Source organism: Dreissena polymorpha, chromosome 1, assembly GCF_020536995.1.
Source record: "Dreissena polymorpha isolate Duluth1 chromosome 1, UMN_Dpol_1.0, whole genome shotgun sequence".
In the NCBI taxonomy this organism is placed as follows: domain Eukaryota; kingdom Metazoa; phylum Mollusca; class Bivalvia; order Myida; family Dreissenidae; genus Dreissena; species Dreissena polymorpha.
The window spans coordinates 85375974-85396859 of record NC_068355.1 but is presented as its reverse complement, the minus strand read 5'-3'; the positions used below and the strand labels follow the sequence as shown (position 1 = coordinate 85396859).

General features: G+C 37.3%; 1 protein-coding gene and 1 long non-coding RNA gene across 4 annotated transcripts in view; one reads left to right on the top strand and one right to left on the bottom strand.

Annotated features, from left to right (window-relative positions):
- Window positions 1-2106: 2106 nt before the first annotated feature.
- LOC127838825 (uncharacterized) lies at window positions 2107-5842 on the bottom strand. Its single transcript, XR_008029981.1, has 7 exons — window positions 5392-5842; window positions 5185-5234; window positions 4453-4518; window positions 4112-4175; window positions 3497-3576; window positions 3104-3148; window positions 2107-2888 (listed from the first exon to the last, which is right to left on the bottom strand). It is a non-coding gene; the product is annotated as an uncharacterized LOC127838825 (long non-coding RNA).
- Window positions 5843-10141: 4299 nt separating this feature from the next.
- The window catches only part of LOC127838716 (uncharacterized), a 75650-nt gene continuing 64905 nt past the window's right edge, over window positions 10142-20886 (top strand). For 2 of the 3 annotated variants that reach the window (XM_052366694.1, XM_052366676.1), the window contains exon 1: window positions 10142-10309. The gene's annotated coding sequence lies outside the window, so the exon portion shown is untranslated. Of the gene's footprint in view, window positions 10310-11047; window positions 11211-20886 lie in introns of those variants that run through there. The other variant, XM_052366686.1, reaches the window with a different exon arrangement.

Below are 20886 nucleotides of genomic sequence, written 5' to 3'. Positions count from 1 at the left end.
CACAGTAAATGACTCTTAAAATAACACCATCGTTCATTACTAAATGTCGACTATGGCCACAGTAAATGACTCTTAAAATGACAACATCGTTCATTACTGCAAGTCGACTATGACCACAGTAAATGACTTTTAAAATAACACCATCGTTCATTACTAAAGGTCGACTATGGCCACAGTAAATGACTCTTAAAATGACACCATCGTTCAATACTAAATGTCGACTATGGCCATAGTAAATGACTCTTAAAATGACACCCTTTTTCCATACTAAAAGTCGACTATGGCCACAGTAAATGACTCTTAAAATGACACCATCGTTCATTACTGAAAGTCGACTATGGCCACAGTAAATGACTCTTAAAATGACACCATCATATTTTACTGAAAGTCGACTATGGCCACAGTAAATGACTCTTAAAATGACACCATCGTTCATTACTGCAAGTCGACTATGACCGCAGTAAATGACTCTTAAAATAACACCATCGTTCATTACTAAAGGTCACTATGGCCACAGTTAATGACTCTTAAAATGACACCATCGTTCAATACTAAAAGTCGACTATGGCCACAGTATATGACTCTTAAAATAAGACCATCGTTCATTACTGCAAGTCGACTATGACCACAGTAAATGACTCTTAAAATAAGACCATCGTTCATTACTAAAGGTCGACTATGGCCACAGTAAATGACTCTTAAAATGACACCATCGTTCAATACTAAAAGTCGACTATGGCCACAGTAAATGACTCTTAAAATAAGACCATCGTTCATTACTGCAAGTCGACTATGGCCACAGTAAAAGACTCTTAAAATGACACCATCGTTCATAACTAAAAGTCGACTATGGCCACAGTAAATGACTCTTAATATGACACCATCGTTCATTACTTCCAGTCGACTATGGCCACAGTAAATGACTCTTAAAATAACACCATCGTTCATTACTGAAATTCGACTATGGCCACAGTAAATTACTCTCAAAATAAGACCACCGTTCCTTACTGCAAGTCGACTATGGCCACAGTAAATGACTCTTCAAATGACACCCATCGTTCATTACTGCTATTCGACTATGGTCACAGTAAATGAATCTTAAAATGACACCACCGTTCATTACTAAAAGTTGACTATGGCCACAGTAAATGACTCTTAAAATGACACCATCGTTCATTACTGGAAGTCGACTATGGCCACAGTAAATGAATCTTAAAATTACACCATCGTTCATTACTGCAAGTCGACTATGGCCACAGTAAATGGCTCTTAAAATGACACCATCGTTCATTACTGAAAGTCGACTATGGCCACAGTAAATAACCCCAATTATCTATGTTTAAGCATTAATACGAAAAAGTGAATGAGATTTTGTATAAAGACAAAGGCGCTCTTATGCCATTATAAGCATTAATACAAAATTGTGAACGAGTTTTAGGCAAACCACATAGGCGCTCTTATCCGCCATATAGCCATTAATACGGAAATATGAACGAGATTTAGTCAATATACATAGGCGCTCTTTTCCCTTGATAAGCATTAATACGGAAATATGAACGACATTTTGTTAAAACAAATAGTCTCTTTTATCATCCATATAGGCAATAAATACGGAAATTAGAACGAGATTTAATGAAAAGACAGACGCGCTCTTATCCCATTATAAGCATTTATTCAAAAGACATAGTCGCTCTTATTCGCCATATAGCCATAAATACTGAAATATGAACGAGATTTAGTCAAAAGACATAGGCGCTCGTATCAACCATATAGCCATAAATATAATACAATGTAAGAGTACTATATTTTACACTTGTATGTATAATGAATATTCCTGATTCACGTATGAGTTTGAGCGCTCATTAACCTGTTTAACCTGCCCAGTAGTTAACATTGACCGTTCCAAAGCGGTGACACCGGCTTTATTGTACTCTTTTTGTATTTTGTTTCGTTTTGTGCCGTTCTGTTTTGGCAATTCATCACCTGCCATGAATAAAGGACCACGTACGTATGTATAATACAGGGTAAGATCTTTGATCCCAAAAGGTACATGGTGCTGCTAGAAAGAAGCACGGGGGCGATTCGGAACAGAAACTGACATATTCATATAATATCCAGGTATTTTATTAATCAAATATAAACATATTGTCATTAAGAAACAAATTACCTATGGAAAAACGTATGATTGCGTCACTATACACACGCACATACGTTTTGCAAATGTTTTGCTAAGATTTGCAGTAGATTTACGCTTGTTGCAAGAAAGATATTTATTTTTGCATGCATTTATTATTGCATGTAGAATACGCATTTAATCCGAATGCGCCAACTCTTGTAAGTAGACAAAATGACACCTCCATTATGATGGCTTTTTACCCCTCTAAGACAGTGAAGGAATATTATTTTGGCGATGTCCGGAGGTGTTTATCAATAATTATTTATCAAATTTCATTAAACTTAATATGAATGTGTTCAATCATACTGCGGTGCACGCGTTATTAATTTATTGCCCCTTAATAGATTGAAATTCAGGAAGGTTGTACGTCCGGAGCTATTTCACAGTACCTATTTCACGAAACTTAAAACAAATATACATCATCATTCGCCGATATTGTTTCTGTGTGGTTCTCCGTCCTTCCACTTTCAATGTCCGGAGCTGTGTGACAGTAACTATTGCATGAAAGTCTATAAAACTTAAATGTCATCATACTGCAGTGGTGCACACTTAAGTTCTGTCCGGATCGATAACTCAACAGTTAACAGTAAACCGGTGTCTGTAATGCAACGATCCCACTTTTGTCCTTACACATCTTCCGACCGTACGGTGTTGTCAGCCATGTTGAACTTTTCTGCAGGATGTTAGCGTCTTTGTGTTCACCAGGCTTTACCTTTGAAATAGATTGCAACAAAATCCAATCTGGTACGACATATTGACTAGGATTCTCACACAGTTTTTGAGTACCATGAAAGTTGTGACATTCGCTACAAGAAAACTTGCTTTTTAACATGAATATACATCTACTATCCAGAAAAATTTCTTACATGAAATTTCATGAGCACCTACAATTTCATCTGTAAAATTTATGTTCCGTGTTTTACTTACGTCTATCTGCTAGGGCGCTTGATCAATATTCTTTTATGCTCGAGCCTGCATTAAAAAACCCAAAATATTTGTGAAAATGAACTAAAAACACATCAAGTTACATAACAAGTCAAACTTTTAAAGTGTCAAAGGCTACGAAGACACTTATAAGTAATTGTTTTATTTCGATGATACGATAAACTTTTACTAATCATAAATTGCCTGTGACTAGTAATTGTATCAATGGCTTGGTTATGCTTAAACACGTTACAGATATCTCTTTAAACCATTTTGTAAAACGTAAATCCGAATGAAATTTCTATGACATTTATACGAAAAGAAAAACCTAATATGACTGCTATATTTTTTTACAAAACTGATCATTGTAGTATTAATGATATGGACAATACATACGGTGAGTTGTTGCCAGGCTATATGCTGTGAAAATACTTTTGGCCACCGTTCGTTGCAGAGCCTCTGTGGCCTCTTTATAACTACATCCAGTCGCGTGCAGTTTCATGATATGAAACAAACGATTATGAGAATATTTAACAAATTTTACATACATGTACTGTGAAATATTTTCTGTACGAAAATGCAGTTTACTTTGACACCAAAGAAGAAAATAATTATTGTATGACATTCGAAACCGATATACTTTTTTCAATTAATTATATAACTTTAAATTTTTGCCTTTACTATTTATATTGTTCGGACTCGCCTTTAAAAAAACCGCGTAAAAAATAAAACGGGATTCTATGTCTATTGACAGTCTAACAGGCATGTTATATGGAGATATTGTACATTTTAAGAATTTGTTCTTCCCATTAACATTTAAAATATTTACATTTGACGAATTAAATTTACACAAACACAGCGCAAGTTTATACTTTCGTGAATAAAATGTGGTTGTGCACAAAATGAACAAAATGTTACGCACTCTTATAAATAAAATCATGTTTTGAAAACGTATATATTATTGTAAGATAATACTTGTTACAAAAAATAATCAAAGACCATACTCTTTACCTCTTGCATCATCACTGAACACGCTTCCTTGACGAGGACGGATTCTGTATACGATGAAACTAGTCTGTAATTTAATATAAAAATGGTATTGGTTTTAATTTTTATAAGTTTAAGTTTAGTTTTTAACAAATGTTGATGGCAGTCTCGATCGAGCACGACCTTAGATGTATATCTTTCCACATACTAATTTTTAACCTTTACAAAATCGGTCATATGCAATATTATGTTTATTTTTCACTTTCTAAATCCATTGTAAACGGCCCAATGATTATGTTATGGCTGACTGGAATAGTTCATGAAAAAAATCAATACTCAATAAAAAAAAATATAATACGAAATACCTTTTGTTCTTCTTGTAAGCTGATTTCAGCTTTTCGTTAGCTACGAGCTTTACCAAAGGGTGGTTCCTGTAAATGTCGTCATTATTGACAGTTTAAGTAAGCAATCAATTTCCCATGTTTTGTGAAATTTGTATGAAATCAAAGAAAGGGAAAGTTTTACATTGTGTATGGTACCGTTTGTCAGGAGAAATTGTGAATAAGCGAATAACACATATTTTTTCTTTACAATCGAACCTCGACTTTTATCGTTGATTGATTCAAAATATTTCGGCTCTTATCCTAAATATAAAGTGGTTATATAAATAAGGGAACACATATAGCTTTCAATATAATTGGTATTTTGAATGCCAAGCGCTTATGCAATATACAGTTGCCATTGCTAGGCATTGTACTGTACTAAGTGCCTGTTCGTAATGCAACCGGATCATTGCGATACTTTGGTCTTTACGAATTTCTCATATAGAGTTTATCTATTTCGTTCGGATCTCATAGAATTCGAAGTAGCTATTGACTTTGGACAAGTAAAAGACGCATCAAGACCAATTCCACAACACCGTCACACATAGGTTTCGGTGGCAAGACCGAGTTCGAATACTACGCCGTTTACAAAGCTTTTCTGCTGTTAAAGTCAGTTTTTGTAAGCATTAACGCACATTTTGAATAAGCTTAGTATATCAGTGCATTGAATTTAATTGCAGAAAAGCTACCTTATTTATGACAATTACAACTTACCCGTTTTCTGAAAAGGTATCTTGGATGTTTTTCTCCACGACAGTCAGTGCCTGAATTACATGAGGAAAAAACTGATAAAAAAGAACCAAATGATTATAGCATGTACACTGTTTCAAGAGTATGACAATATGTTAATGAAATTGTGCATTCATATTTGAATATGATATTCAATAGGCATGCAACGGAGAGTAATGTATGAATTAATACCTCTAACGTGAAAACGCAAAATCCATATCCGATGGAACTTTTTGGTGCCGCGTCTACGTTTGTAATAAATTTGCAATGGTTAAGCAACCACAAAACGTCACTGAAATATATATAAAAAAAGATCGGAATGAAATGGCGATAGAACTTCGACCAAATTCCTATGAACTTATGTGATCCAATGAAGAGTAAAATATATATGACTTTCTTTTACATTATTGTAACCACTAGAACATGTAGAAATCCTATGAAACCATTGCTCACCTGTCTTCCACCGTCGATGTGACAATGGAAAATCACGTTTTGTATGCCACAGGGACCTAGATAGCATTTAATGTTGCCATAGTCGACTTGCAGTAATGAACTGTGATGACATTTTAAGAGTCATTTACTGTGGCCATAGTCGACTTGCAGTAATGAACAGTGGTGACATTTTAAGAGTCATTTACTGTGGCCATAGTCGACTTGCAGTAATGAACAGTGGTGACATTTTAAGAGTCATTTACTGTGGCCATAGTCGACTTCCAGTAATAAAAAAGGGTGTCATTTTAAAAGTCATTTACTGTGGCCATAGTCGACTTGCAGTAATGAACGATGGTGTCATTTTACGAGTCATTTACTGTGGCCATAGTCGACTTGCAGTAATGAACAGAGGTGACATTTTAAGAGTCATTTACTGTGGCCATAGTCGACTTGCAGTAATGTACGATGGTGTCATTTTAAGAGTCATTTACTGTGGCCATAGTCGACGTTTAGTAATGAACGATGGTGTTATTTTAAGAGTCATTTACTGTAGCCATAGTCGACTTTTAGTAATGAACGATGGTGTCATTTTAAGAGTCATTTACTGTGGCCATAGTCGACTTTAAGTAATGAACGATGGTGTCATTTTAAGAATCATTTACTGTGGCCATAGTCGACTTGCAGTAATGAACAGTGGTGACATTTTAAGAGTCATTTACTGTGGCCATAGTCGACGTTTAGTAATGAACGATGGTGTTATTTTAAGAGTCATTTACTGTAGCCATAGTCGAATTGCAGTAATGAACGATGGTGTCATTTTAAGAGTCATTTACTGTGGCCATAGTCGACTTTAAGTAATGAACGATGGTGTCATTTTAAGAGTCTTTTACTGCGGTCATAGTTGACTAGCAGTAATGAACGATGGTGTCATTTAAAGAATCATTTACTGTGGCCATATTCGACTTGCAGTAATGAACAGTGATAACATTTTAAGAGTCATTTACTGTGGCCATAGTCGACTTGCAGTAATGTACAATGGTGTCATTTTAAGAGTCATTTACTGTGGCCATAGTCGACATGCAGTAATGTACAATGGTGTCATTTTAAGAGTCATTTACTGTGGCCATAGTCGAATTGCAGTAATGAACGATGGTGTTATTTTATGAGTCATTTACTCTGGCCATAGTCGACTTTTAGTAATGAACGATGGTGTCATTTTAAGAGTCTTTTACTGTGGCCATAGTCGACAAGCAGTTATGAACGATGGTGTCATTTTAAGAATCATTTACTGTGGCCATAGTCGACTTGCAGTAATGAACAGTGGTGACATTTTAAGAGTCATTTACTGTGGCCATAGTCGACGTTTAGTAATGAACGATGGTGTTATTTTAAGAGTCATTTACTGTAGCCATAGTCGAATTGCAGTAATGAACAGTGGTGACATTTTAAGAGTCATTTACTGTGGCCATAGTCGACTTCCAGTTATGAACGGTGGTGTCATTTTAAGAGTCATTAACTGTGGCCATACTCGAATTGCAGTAATGAACGATGGTGTAGTTTTAAGAGTAATTTACTGTGGCCATAGTCGACTTTCAGTAATGAACGATTGTGTCATTTTAAGAGTCATTTACTGTGGCCATAGTCGACTTTTAGTAATGAACGATGGTGTCATTTTAAAAGGCATTTACTGTGGCCATAGTCGACTTGCAGTGATGAACAGTGGTGACATTTAAAGAGTCATTTATTGTGGCCATAGTCGACTTGCAGTAATGAACAGTGGTGACATTTTGAGAGTCATCTACTGTAGCCATAGTCGACTTTAGAAATGAACGATAGTGTTATTTTAAGTCATTTACTGTGGCCATAGTCGACTTTCAGTAATGTACGATGGTGTCATTTTAAGAGGCATTTACTGTGGCCATAGTCAAATAGCAGTAATGAACGATGGTGTCATTTTAAGAGTCATTTACTGTGGCCATAGTCGACTTGCAGTAATGAACAGTGGTGACATTTTAAGAGTCATTTACTGTGGCCATAGTCGACTTGCAGTAAATTACGATGGTTTCATTTTAAGAGCCATTTACTGTGGCCATAGTCGACTTGCAGTAATGAACAGTGGTGACATTTTAAGAGTCATTTACTGTGGCCATAGTCTACTTGCAGTAATGAACGATAGTGTTATTTTAAGAGTCATTTATTATGGCCATAGTCGACTTTTAGTAATGAACGATGGTGTCATTTTAAGGGCCATTTACTGTGGCCATAGTCTACTTTTAGTAATAAACGACGGTGTTATTTTAAGAGTCATTTACTGTGGCCATAGTCGACTTGCAGTAATGAACAGTGGTGACATTTAAAGAGTCATTTACTGTGGCAATTGTCGACTTGCAGTAATGAACGATGGTGTAGTAATGAACGATGGTGTCATTTTAAGAGTCATTTACTGTGGTCATAGTCGACTTTCAGTAACAAACGATGGTGTCATTTTAAGAGTCATTTACTGTGGCAATAGTCGAATTGCAGTAATGAACAGTGGTGACATTTTAAGAGTCATTTACTGTGGCCATAGTCGACTTCCAGTAATGAACGGTGGTGTCATTTTAAGAGTCATTTACTGTGGCCATAGTCGACTTGCCGTTATGAATGATGGTCCCATTTTGAGAGTCATTTACTGTGGCCATAGTCGAATTTCAGTAACGAACGATGGTGTTATTTTAAGAGTCATTTACTGTGGCCATAGTTGACTGGAAGTAATGAACGATGGTGTCATTTTAAGAGTCATGTACTGTGGCCATAGTCGACTTTTAGTAATGAACGATGGTGTCATTTTAAGAGTCTTTTACTGTGGCCATAGTCGACTTGCAGTAATGAACGATGGTGTCATTTAAAGAGTCATTTACTGTGGCCATAGTCGACTTGCAGTAATGTACGATGGTGTCATTTTAAGAGGCATTTACTGTGGCCATAGTCGACTAGCAGTAATGAACGATGGTGTCATTTTAAGAGTCATTTACTGTGGCCATAGTCGACTTTTATTAATGAACGATGGTGTTATTTTAAGAGTCATTTACTGTGGCCATAGTCGAATTGCAGTAATGAACGATGGTGTCATTTTAAGAGTCATTTACTGTGGCCTTAGTCGACTTTAAGTAATGAACGATGGTGTCATTTTAAGAGTCTTTTACTGCGGCCATAGTTGACTAGTTGTAATGAACGATGGTGTCATTTTAAGAGACATTTACTGTGGCCATAGTCGACTTGCAGTAATGAACAGTGGTGACATTTTAAGAGTCATTTACTGTGGCCATATTCGACTTGCAGTAATGTACGATGGTGTCATTTTAAGAGTCATTTACTGTGGCCATATTCGACATGCAGTAATGAACAGTGCTGACATTTTAAGAGTAATTTACTGTGGCCATAGTCGACTTTCAGTGATGAACGATGGTTTCGTTTTAAGAGTCATTTACTGTGGCCATAGTCGACTTTTAGAAATGAACGATGGTGTTATTTTAAGAGTCATTTACTGTGGCCATGGTCGACTTGCAGTAATGAACAATGGTGTCATTTAAAGAGTCATTTACTGTGGCCATAGTCGACTTGCAGTAATGTACGATGGTGTCATTTTAAGAGGCATTTACTGTGGCCATAGTCGACTAGCAGTAATGAACGATGGTGTCATTTTAAGAGTCATTTACTGTGGCCATAGTCGACTTGAAGTTATGAAAAATGGTGTCTTTTTAAGAGTCATTTACCGTGGCCTTAGTCGACTTGCAGTAATGAACGATGGGGACATTTTAAGAGCCATTTGCTGTGGCCATAGTCGACTTTCAGTAATGAACGATGGTGTCATTTTAAGAGTGATTAACTGTGGCCATAGTCTACTTGCAGTAATGAACAATTGTGTCATTTTAAGAGTCATTTGCTGTGGTCATAGTCGACTTTCATTAATGAACAGTGGTGACATTTTTAGAGTAATTTACTGTAGCTATATTTGACTTGCAGTAACGAAAAATTGTTTCATTTTCAGAGTCATTCACTGTGGCCATAGTCGACTTGAAGAAATGAGCAATGTTGTCATTTTAATAGTTATTTACTGTGGCCTTAGTCGACTTGCAGTAGCGCTCATCACATGCACGCGCACTATCATGTTGCCTGTTTATATATTTATTATCGATGTACATTAAACTTATAAACCATACGTGTAGTTTATTTATTTATTAAGTACACCATACACATCCATATTTGACCATTGCAGATAGAAGACTAGTACCAGTACATATAATTTCATTCGTATTTAAGAATGAAATTTATGTTATTACTATTTACTTTTTATCTTTTAGTCCTCGGACGTCTTTCTAAAACTAAATGTTTTATAACCGGTCTTTCTCTTCCATAACCGGTCTTTCTCGTGTATGGCCATACAACTATTTTCCATAGCCGAAACAGCCAATCGAAACAGGGGACGAAACAGCCAATGGAATCAGGAAAATGGAAAAGAGTGTTTCCCGGTAATTTGCCTTATTTTTGCAACTGCTTTATTGTATACAAAGTTGTCAAACCCGTCGGGTTAGTGCATTGAATATTAAACACTAATGTTCAACTATCTAAACTATTGTGTCATTTAGCCATGAGTGAGAGCAGAGACGAAGATAATCTACGTCTCTGGAGAAGTCTGGTGAGAGATTCATAAATTCTCGATAATTCCATTTTCGTGAATATTTGCCTTTTTGGGCAATGTTAGAAGTTCTTTTTGAATTCTTTATAAAACCAAATTAAATGTAAAAGAAACTTAAGTCTCAAGTTTGTCTATTAAATAGATTTTAATCAACCTGCAATACAAATAAATAGTCTGCACCTGTTGGACATCATTATTGACTTAGGTTACATCAAACATCACGATATGCAAAAGATTGGTGTACTGCCAGCGCACTCACACTACATTGGGGGGAAGGGGTCTGCAGCCCTTAGGAGGGGGAATTGTTTGTAAATGGGGGAATATTTATAACAAGAAACAGCAACTGTGTTTAGCTGTTATAAACATATATTTCTATATATGTGACTGTCTATAGGACAGAAAGGTGGACTTTTACTCAATCTATTTAAAAGTTATCTTATGTAAAAGTCCACCATTATGTCCTTTTTGTTCCTAAAACAAGCTAACGCTGTGTCCAGTTGCATGCAAAGTTTGTCTTAAACTTGTATTCATACACTGTAGCTGAAATAATTCGCGTTCAGAATAAATCTGAACGCTGAAACTCCTGTAAAAACCATAACGAAAAATGAATACAATGCTATTATATCAATATGCTTAAAATTGCAAAATAACATAACCAACTCATAAAGTTTTAGTTAAGAAGTTCATTTTTACCTCAAATAGCGTCGAATTGAAGTTAAATGTCATAATTTGTTTCAGTTAAACTTCTGCTTAAATCACAATACAATCAGTGACCTCTCATCATGTTATGAAATATTTAAATATCAACCAATCAGAAGAAGGCATTACAGTGTAATAGGCTGCGTTATCGAGTAAAATCTACCTGCGGTATACAGCCGACACAGGGATTGGAATGGAAAATGTGAGTAGTGTGTTGATTTAAATTGGTCAGGCGTGCAAAATTGAAAGATTCATTACATAATTCTTACGGAACATTATTGAGAAATGAATTATCTACACAGGTATGTAAATATTAATGCAATCCGTTGATATTAACTGTCTAATATCGGGGCTTGAATGTTGCGCACCAAATTCCTTGCGCATCAATATAGACAAAGAAGGAAAACTTTCGCTATTAAAAAGATAGAGTGGACTATTGACGCCAAGAGTCTGCCAAAGCAAAAATCATCAAAAGACTATGGCGGCAATTTATATTGACTATCATACACTGCAACTCCAATATATCGCGGTTGAAGGGGTCCAAAGATTGCGACCGTAATATAACCATATAACCGGCATGGGATATAAATTGTCAGGTTATTCATGCATGATTATGTATGCATTAGAATCTTTTGGCAATCTCAAAACACACTATTTACCTACCTTATTGAAGTATGTGTTATATCCATATGTTATTCATTGGTTTAACACAAAACATTAGTCCATGTAAGTATTTTCAAATGCGTATAATTTAATTTGTAATCCGAAAACAATTGCCAAGTTTTATTGTTTAAGAAAGCATGCACAAATTAGACCCATGTACAAAATGACGTCATTCATGCTCATGGAAAGCATGGCCTTTAATAGTAGTCCAACTGAGGGATCTTTACCTCTAAATTAAAAGCAAGTTGTTTACACTGTATCTTACACACAAAGATTGTTGAGATAGGTCAGTATTGACTTGTGACATTTACTGTGGTAATTGTATACACCTTCATGTGTGGTGTGTTTCGGCAGTTCAAAGCAAATTCAAGAGAGAATAGCAACACCAGAAATGACCTGTGATGTTTGACAAGTGGGGTTATTGTTTATCGCAGTACGCAGGTGTTAAAGTGATGTACAATCAAAGCAAACAATCTGGTCAAAACTGGATTATGAATGTCGGATTAAACAGAAAATGAAAGTGGGTGAAAAATAGGGTAAAATACTAGCTTGAAACTGATTTTATCTCAGCAATGTCATGTATTGTAATGTAAGGGACACAACTCGTATTGTCTTGTTAAATCATGCAGTCATGAGTTACTTGTATTGAGGTTTATATAGATGCAGGGTTTTTTTTACTAAGAAAGTGACGCCGATATTCGGCGTCTTCCCCTACCAGAATTTTTCCCCTCAAAATACAATCTCCCCACCAAAAATATCATTTTTCACCAAAATATAATATTTTCTCTCAAAGAAATGTTTATTTTTCCTTTGGGCATTCGACAATTATCCAATTTGCACCATGTACAACGATCTTTCTCTCTCTCTCCAGACGAACACAAAAAAATCTGGGAATCCCAGTTATTCTAAATATAGCTCTTAAATAACGTTATGTAAACTGGGCAACTAATCGTAATAATCATGTGACTATTTAACTGGATACCGGTCTTGCGCGAGAAGGGTGTTTCGTCAATAAATTACCAGAAACCAGTCGAATTTTCATCCGGGCTATGTGCAAGCCAAGATATAAACGTGAAAACAGAAAAAAAGTCTCACAATTGGCGTTCTTACACAAACAAAATAAAACATTCGGACTTGGAAGATACTGAACGCATCGAGGCATTTTTTAAGAAAGAATCATCGAAAACCGTTATAACCCATCAGAATTCTGAGGTAATCAACATCGAACATTGTGAAAGTGAAAGTAGACAATCGGCAGCTGCCGCTCCTTTCCCTTCCAATACTGTAGCAGATCAAGATCGTCAACCCATTCATCATGAAATTGAAATCACAAAATTGACATCGTCCCCCGGCCCCAGTACAGAAATATAGTTGAAAACATTTCCCATAATTAGATCTACACCTGCAACTTAATTGAGGACTTTGACTTTAATACGTGTTAAATGTTATTACATGGTGTCAGAAATCTATTAAAAATCGGCACAATCAGGCGATTGCATGACAATCGTACGTTGCACATCTGTTGTTAAGGTTCATTTTATACAACAGCGAAATGGCCTCAAAGGGAATCAGGCCATTACCGGAATTTCACCCCTCAGAAAGTGCATCAAGTTGGGAAGACTACAAACGGGACTTCATTTTCAGGTCACTAGGTCAAAGGTCAAGGTCACAGTGACAAAAATCATATTCACACAATGGCTGCCACTACAACGGACAGCCCATATGGGGGGCATGCATGTTTTACAAACAGCCCTTGTTGCAACTAGATTCCGGAGATAATAAAAGTATAAATTAGCATTTTTCCTGGTGATGAGGCAGAAACAATATTTGCTTCCCCACAGTAACCTTTTAATTATGATGAAGCTAAATTTGAAATACTGTGTTTTAAAATTTATTAAAGATTTGTACTGAATTAAATACATTTTTGTACGTTTGATTCATTTGTGCATATATGATTAAATCAGGTGTTTACTCTATATCCTCCATTAATTGCATATCAAGCAGATAAGGAAACAAGTAAAATAATTTCTTAATTGATGCAAACAATTCAGCAATAAACGATTCACCTTCAAAGATGTTTTTATTTCCCATTAAATCCTTTTCAAAAATTGATGTTTAATCACAGCGTGTTTAACCACACAAACCTGAAATTAGTTTCATACACGCCCGCATTAACATTCACTACGCGCATGATTACCTTGTATCCAGATGTCACACCTGAAAGGGAGATTTCTGGATTGTAGTAGACATATGGTTAACTAAACTTAAAACTTTGATTCACTGATTTGATGTAAGAAAAGTCCAATTGCAACAAGGGTTTTCCCACTGAAACCCTTACATAGCCTGACAGGATGTGCGCACACTGCTCTTATGCTAGAATCTACTATGTTTTCATACACACCCATCCCAGTCCATGGCAAGGCGCTGGAGGTAGAAAGCTTCACCTATCTCGGCAGCCAGTGTTTTTTTTCACCTATAGGGGTGGTGGCGGGGCCCGTCCAAAGGGGAAAAATGCATCGTTTTTTTAGGAAAAGGGGAAAATTAAGAAGTCATTCTTTTATATGTAATGATATTTATTATATGAATACACATGTATGTATGAATGTAATATTTACAGCTGAATGTCTCTGTTCTTTTTCTTAAATATATATCAATGATTTGTTCAACATTAGTTTCACTCAGTTCAGCCGTCATGCACAGTATCAGCTTTCCAAGCCAATTAGAGTCTAATTGGGATTTTTTTAATCAATAAAATGGCAAATGTGAGCATTTTTTTATCAATAAAATGGGCCAAATTGGAATACTTTTATCAACAAATATTGACAAAATATAGATACATCAGGTCTTTTCTTGGCCATTTTTGAAAAAAATTTAATTCATGAAGTCCACTGATTTGGGAAAATCTTTAATACGTGTTAAATGTGTTTTAGAACAAAAAGGACGGAGACAAGCCTCTTTTGATGAGTTATAGACATTGAAATGAACAGTTTTTATTTTTTCCCCTAATATGTCTCTTTCGCACTCTTTTTTTCCCTTTCACCCAGCGTCCAGCGTCTTCCCCTTTCTCTAAAAAAAAACCCTGATAGATGTGAATCTATGAATAAAGCCAGTTGTGAGTTACCCACCGACGAGTTCAGAGTTATTACATGGTGTCAGAAATCTATTAAAAATCGGCACAATCAGGCGATTGCATGACAATCGTACGTTGCACATCTGTTGTTAAGGTTCATTTTATACAACAGCGAAATGGCCTCAAAGGGAATCAGGCCATTACCGGAATTTCACCCCTCAGAAAGTGCATCAAGTTGGGAAGACTACAAACGGGACTTCATTTGGACGCGCTAGGTCTGGACGACAAGCCTGGAAAAAGAAAGGTTGGTGTCCTACTTGCCAACATTGGGAGAGAGTGTGTAAAAATTTACGATTCGTTCGCGTGGGTGCCGGAAGTTGTTGCCAATCAGGATGCTGGAATCGCGGCAGTGCCAGCCGAGGATAAATACCATCTAGAAACAGTTTTCACAAAATTTGACAGACATTTCGGAGTGCATAATTACCGTAACATTAAAAGACAAGAGTTCCTCAACACAAAGCGTGGTAACCTGTCAATAATGGATTACATTTCAGAATTAAAAAGAAAGGCCGAACACTGTCAATATGGGGAACAAAAAGAAGGGTTAATATGTGACATGATCATTAATGGCATGAATGACACAAAGTGTAGTGAAAAGCTGATGGAGATACTGGTTACACAACTTACCATCGAACATGTCTTGCAGGTTTGTAGGCAAATAGAATTGACCACATCTCACATCAAATCACTGGGCAAAAGCCCTCATGTAAACATCGCTAGAACGCATCAAAACCCTCATAAGCAACAAAAATACTGTGCCAAGTGTTGCAGAAAACATGGAGTAAGGAAATGTCCCGTCTATCAAAAACAGTGTGACAATTGCGGTGAGTTTGGCCATTTCAAGGCATCCAAATTATGTCCTGCAGTCGGTGGGGAATCGCATCAACAAAAGGGGATATCACACAGAGTGGCACGTGGCTATGGATGTAGACTGCGTCATCGCGGGAGTGATCGGGGAATCCACCGTGGATATCGGGGCCGTGGAGGTCAACGACGTGTCAACTATACAGAAGCCCAGGAAGACCAGGTCGAGGAAATGTTTCACCAGTTTGAGCATGCGGCTGTGAACGACGTATTTATCGTAACATCGAGTGAAGATAATCATGAATGGTCCGCTAACTTGAAAATAGGGTGTAAAACGGTAAAATTTGAAATCGACAGTGGCGCAATGTGCAGTGTCATGTCATATGGAACAGCGAAGCTATTTGAAAAGGTTGCACCAATCACAAGGAGTGATGTTATTATTAGCGGTGTCAATGGGCCAGCAGTGAAGGCGCTAGGAATGATTACATTGCTGTGCAAGCATAAAAATATCAAGCGTTCGGTTAATTTCCCGATTATGAACACTCCAAGAGGCATAAACTTGCTTGGAAGGGATGATTCAGTTGATTTTGGGCTGATCATGAGAATACACACCGCAAGACTTGAAACAGAATCTATCATTTAGAAATATAGTGACGTCCTTGGGGAAGAGATTGGGTGTATACCGGGCGAGTACGAGATTAAAATCGATAAGTCAATAGAACTAGTAGTTCATGCACCAAGACCGGTTCCAGTCGCGATTCGTGAACAATTGCAAGCTGAACTAAAACACTTAGAGAAATGCAACATTATTGCTAAAGTAACAGAACCTACGCAATGGGTCAGTAGTTTGGTGTGCGTAAGGAAGAAAAACGGAAGAGTGCGAATATGCATTGACCCCACAGATTTAAACCGCGCAATCCGAATTAAGAGAACATTATCCAATGAACAGTTTTGATGATGTTGCCACAAGATTAAATGGGATAAATACTTTACAACGCTAGACGCGAATATGGGTTATTAACTGATGAGAGCTCGAAGCTTACAGCGTTTAATACTCCGTTCGGCGGGTACCGATACCTGCGGATGCCGATGGGCGTGAAGTGTTCGAGTAAAGTGTTCATGGAACAGAACTTTGTTAACATTGACATGATAGAAATAATTGTTGACGACATTTTGATTCATGGTAGAACACTGGAAGAACATAACAGGCGCTTGGAAACGGTGCTTCAAAAGGCACGTTCGATTAATCTGAAGTTGAATAAGAAAAAGTGTATGTTTGCCAAGCCAGAAGTGGACTATGTAGGTCACAAACTGACTGGAGACGGAATTAAACCGACAGATCAAAGAGTGAAGGCGATAGCAGACATGAGAGAGCCAGAAAGCTTCAGTGAGCTGGAAACCGTGTTAGGCATGTTATCGTATGTGTCTAAGTTCATCCCAAATCTCAGTGATTTGAATGCACCACTGCATGCTATGAAAAGGCTAGAAACGTGGAGCTGGGGTGACAAAGCGAAGAGCGCGTTCAATAAAATAAAAGAAGCTCTTGTTTCAACAAAAGTACTTCAGAACTATGACTTGAATAAACCTGTCACACTCACAGTAGACGCATCAATGAGAGGCCTTGGAGCCGCGATAATCCAACAGGACCGTGTTGTGGCATATGCGTCACGTGCGCTCACACCGACAGAGCAACGGTACGCTCAGATCCAAAAAGAAATGCTAGCCGTTGTATATGGCTGCAAAAAAATCCACAAACTGCAATATGGCCGAGATACTTTCCTAGTGGAATCTGATCACAAACCGTTGGAGTCGATTCTAAAGAAAGAAATACATAAAGCTCCGCTAAGGATTCAACAAATGATTTTGAAGCTTCAACCGTATGACTTCAACCTCGTGCACAAAAGCGGCAAGGACATGGGTCAAGCAGACTGCCTCAGCAGATGTCCGTTAGAAAATCAAGATGAGAAAACTATCGATGAAGAGTTGATGGCTTTGAAGCTCGACACGCTGTTGTGTTCAAACCATGACAAAATTGCACGCACAACACAAGCGGATGAACAATTCCAAGTACTGGCAAAGGTTATCATTCGAGGATGGCCAGAAACAAAGTGCGAAGTTCCAGTTGAAGCCGTTTCATTTTGGGATAACCGCGATGAAATATTAATCTACAATGGAGTTCTGTACTGAGGGGAACGCGTGTGTATCCCGAAAGAAATGAGAACAGAAACGTTGAAAGCAATACATAAGTCGCATTTAGGGGTAGTGAACTGTAAAAAGAGGGTGAGAGAGTTAGTATTTTGGCCCGGCATGAACAAACAAATTGAAGATCTTTTTGGCAAGTGTAGTGCGTGTTTAATGCATCGGAAAATGAGCCAAAAAGAGCCAATGATCATCCAACCAGTACCTGAGCTACCCTGGAGCAAAGTTGGAATGGACTTATGTGAACTAGAGGGTAACAATTACCTAATCATTGTAGACTACTTCTCCAACTTCATTGAAGTAGCACCATTACAAAGAGACACTCGAACGAGCACCATCTTAAAACACATCAAGCAAAACGTGGCTCGTTATGGAATCATGGACTCAATCATCTCGGACAACCGTTCACAGTTCACCAGTGCTAAATTCCGAGAATTCATCGAAAAATATGGCATCACCCATATGAGGTCGTCGCCTTTGCACCAACAAACAAACGGCCTTGCTGAAAAGGCTGTACAAACCGTGAAAAATTTTAATAAAAAGTGTAGCGAAACAGGAGACGACATCTACTTAGCCCTGTTAGAACTAAGAAACACACCACGCGATAACATCGGATCACCGATGTAACGTTTGATGGGTCGACACGCTAAAACACTAATACCTATGAAACAAACATTGCGACAACCAGAAACAACCAGTGAAAATGTCGCACCGAAGGTGTTAGAATTTCGTGAAAAGCAAAACAATTCTCAATTTAAAACATGTTATTTTGGGATTATGCTACAAAATCGTAACAGTGATATACTGGAGTCAATTTTCAACTATAGATCAGCAATTTTGTTTTGTTTTTTTATTTTCTGAGGGGGAAAAAATCAGTTTCGAGGGAAAAAATATACTTTTCAGGTGGGGGAATGCCGCCAAAATTCAGCGGCAGATTTGATAGAGTGAGGGCCCTGACTGCCACCTGTCAACTTTTTGTCTGCAACATTTCCACTGGTTCCCAATATGGTGGATAAAGCATATGAAAAAATAACTTATTAAATTAAAAAGCAATTATATCTTGCTTTAATGGTACCATTTGCAAGAGTTTGTGCTTTAGGCAGGTAAACATTGATATAAGTTTTTACAGAATCTGTATTCCTTAGCATTTTCAGTGGCGATAAAATTTTGTAGCTAAAATTTGGACAAAAGACTGCGCAATGCAACTCTCGGCAACCCTTTGGGCTATAAAGCTGAGAGTTTAATTATTATGCCCCCCTTCGAAGAAGAGGGGGTATATTGCTTTGCTCATGTCGGTCTGTCGGTCGGTCTGTCGGTCCGTCCACCAGGTGGTTGTCAGACGATAACTCAAGAGCGCTTGGGCCTAGGATCATGAAACTTCATAGGTACATTGATCATGACTCGCAGATGACCCCCATTGATTTTGAGGTCACTAGGTCAAAGGTCAAGGTCACGGTGATCAGAAATAGTAAAATGGTTTTTGAATGATAACTCAAGAACGCATACGCCTAGGATCATGAAACTTCATGGGTAGATTGATCATGACTTGCAGATGACCCCTATTGATTTTGAGGTCACTAGGTCAAAGGTCAAGGTCACGGTGACCCGAAATAGTAAAATGGTTTCCGGATGATAACTCAAGAACGCATACGCCTAGGATCATGAAACTTCATAGGTAGATTGATCATGACTCGCAGATGACCCCTATTGATTTTGAGGTAACTAGGTCAAATGTCAAGGTCACGGTGACCCGAAATAGTAAAATGGTTTTCGGATGATAACTCAAGAACGCATACGCCTAGGATCATGAAACTTCATAGGTAGATTGATCATGACTTGCAGATGACCCCTATTGATTTTGAGGTCACAAGGTCAAAAATCAAGGTCACGGTGAACCGAAATAGTAAAATGATTTTCGGATGATAACTCAAGAACGGTTTTGCCTAGGATCATGACACTTCATAGGTACATTGATAGTGACTCCCAGATGACCCCTATTGATTTTCAGGTCACTAGGTCAAAGGTCAAGGTCACAGTGACAAAAATCATATTCACACAATGGCTGCCACTACAACGGACAGCCCATATGGGGGGCATGCATGTTTTACAAACAGCCCTTGTTGCAACTAGATTCCGGAGATAATAAAAGTATAAATTAGCATTTTTCCTGGTGATGAGGCAGAAACAATATTTGCTTCCCCACAGTAACCTTTTAATTATGATGAAGCTAAATTTGAAATACTGTGTTTTAAAATTTATTAAAGATTTGTACTGAATTAAATACATTTTTGTACGTTTGATTCATTTGTGCATATATGATTAAATCAGGTGTTTACTCTATATCCTCCATTAATTGCATATCAAGCAGATAAGGAAACAAGTAAAATAATTTCTTAATTGATGCAAACAATTCAGCAATAAACGATTCACCTTCAAAGATGTTTTTATTTCCCATTAAATCCTTTTCAAAAATTGATGTTTAATCACAGCGTGTTTAACCACACAAACCTGAAATTAGTTTCATACACGCCCGCATTAACATTCACTACGCGCATGATTACCTTGTATCCAGATGTCACACCTGAAAGGGAGATTTCTGGATTGTAGTAGACATATGGTTAACTAAACTTAAAACTTTGATTCACTGATTTGATGTAAGAAAAGTCCAATTGCAACAAGGGTTTTCCCACTGAAACCCTTACATAGCCTGACAGGATGTGCGCACACTGCTCTTATGCTAGAATCTACTATGTTTTCATACACACCCATCCCAGTCCATGGCAAGGCGCTGGAGGTAGAAAGCTTCACCTATCTCGGCAGCCAGTGTTTTTTTTCACCTATAGGGGTGGTGGCGGGGCCCGTCCAAAGGGGAAAAATGCATCGTTTTTTTAGGAAAAGGGGAAAATTAAGAAGTCATTCTTTTATATGTAATGATATTTATTATATGAATACACATGTATGTATGAATGTAATATTTACAGCTGAATGTCTCTGTTCTTTTTCTTAAATATATATCAATGATTTGTTCAACATTAGTTTCACTCAGTTCAGCCGTCATGCACAGTATCAGCTTTCCAAGCCA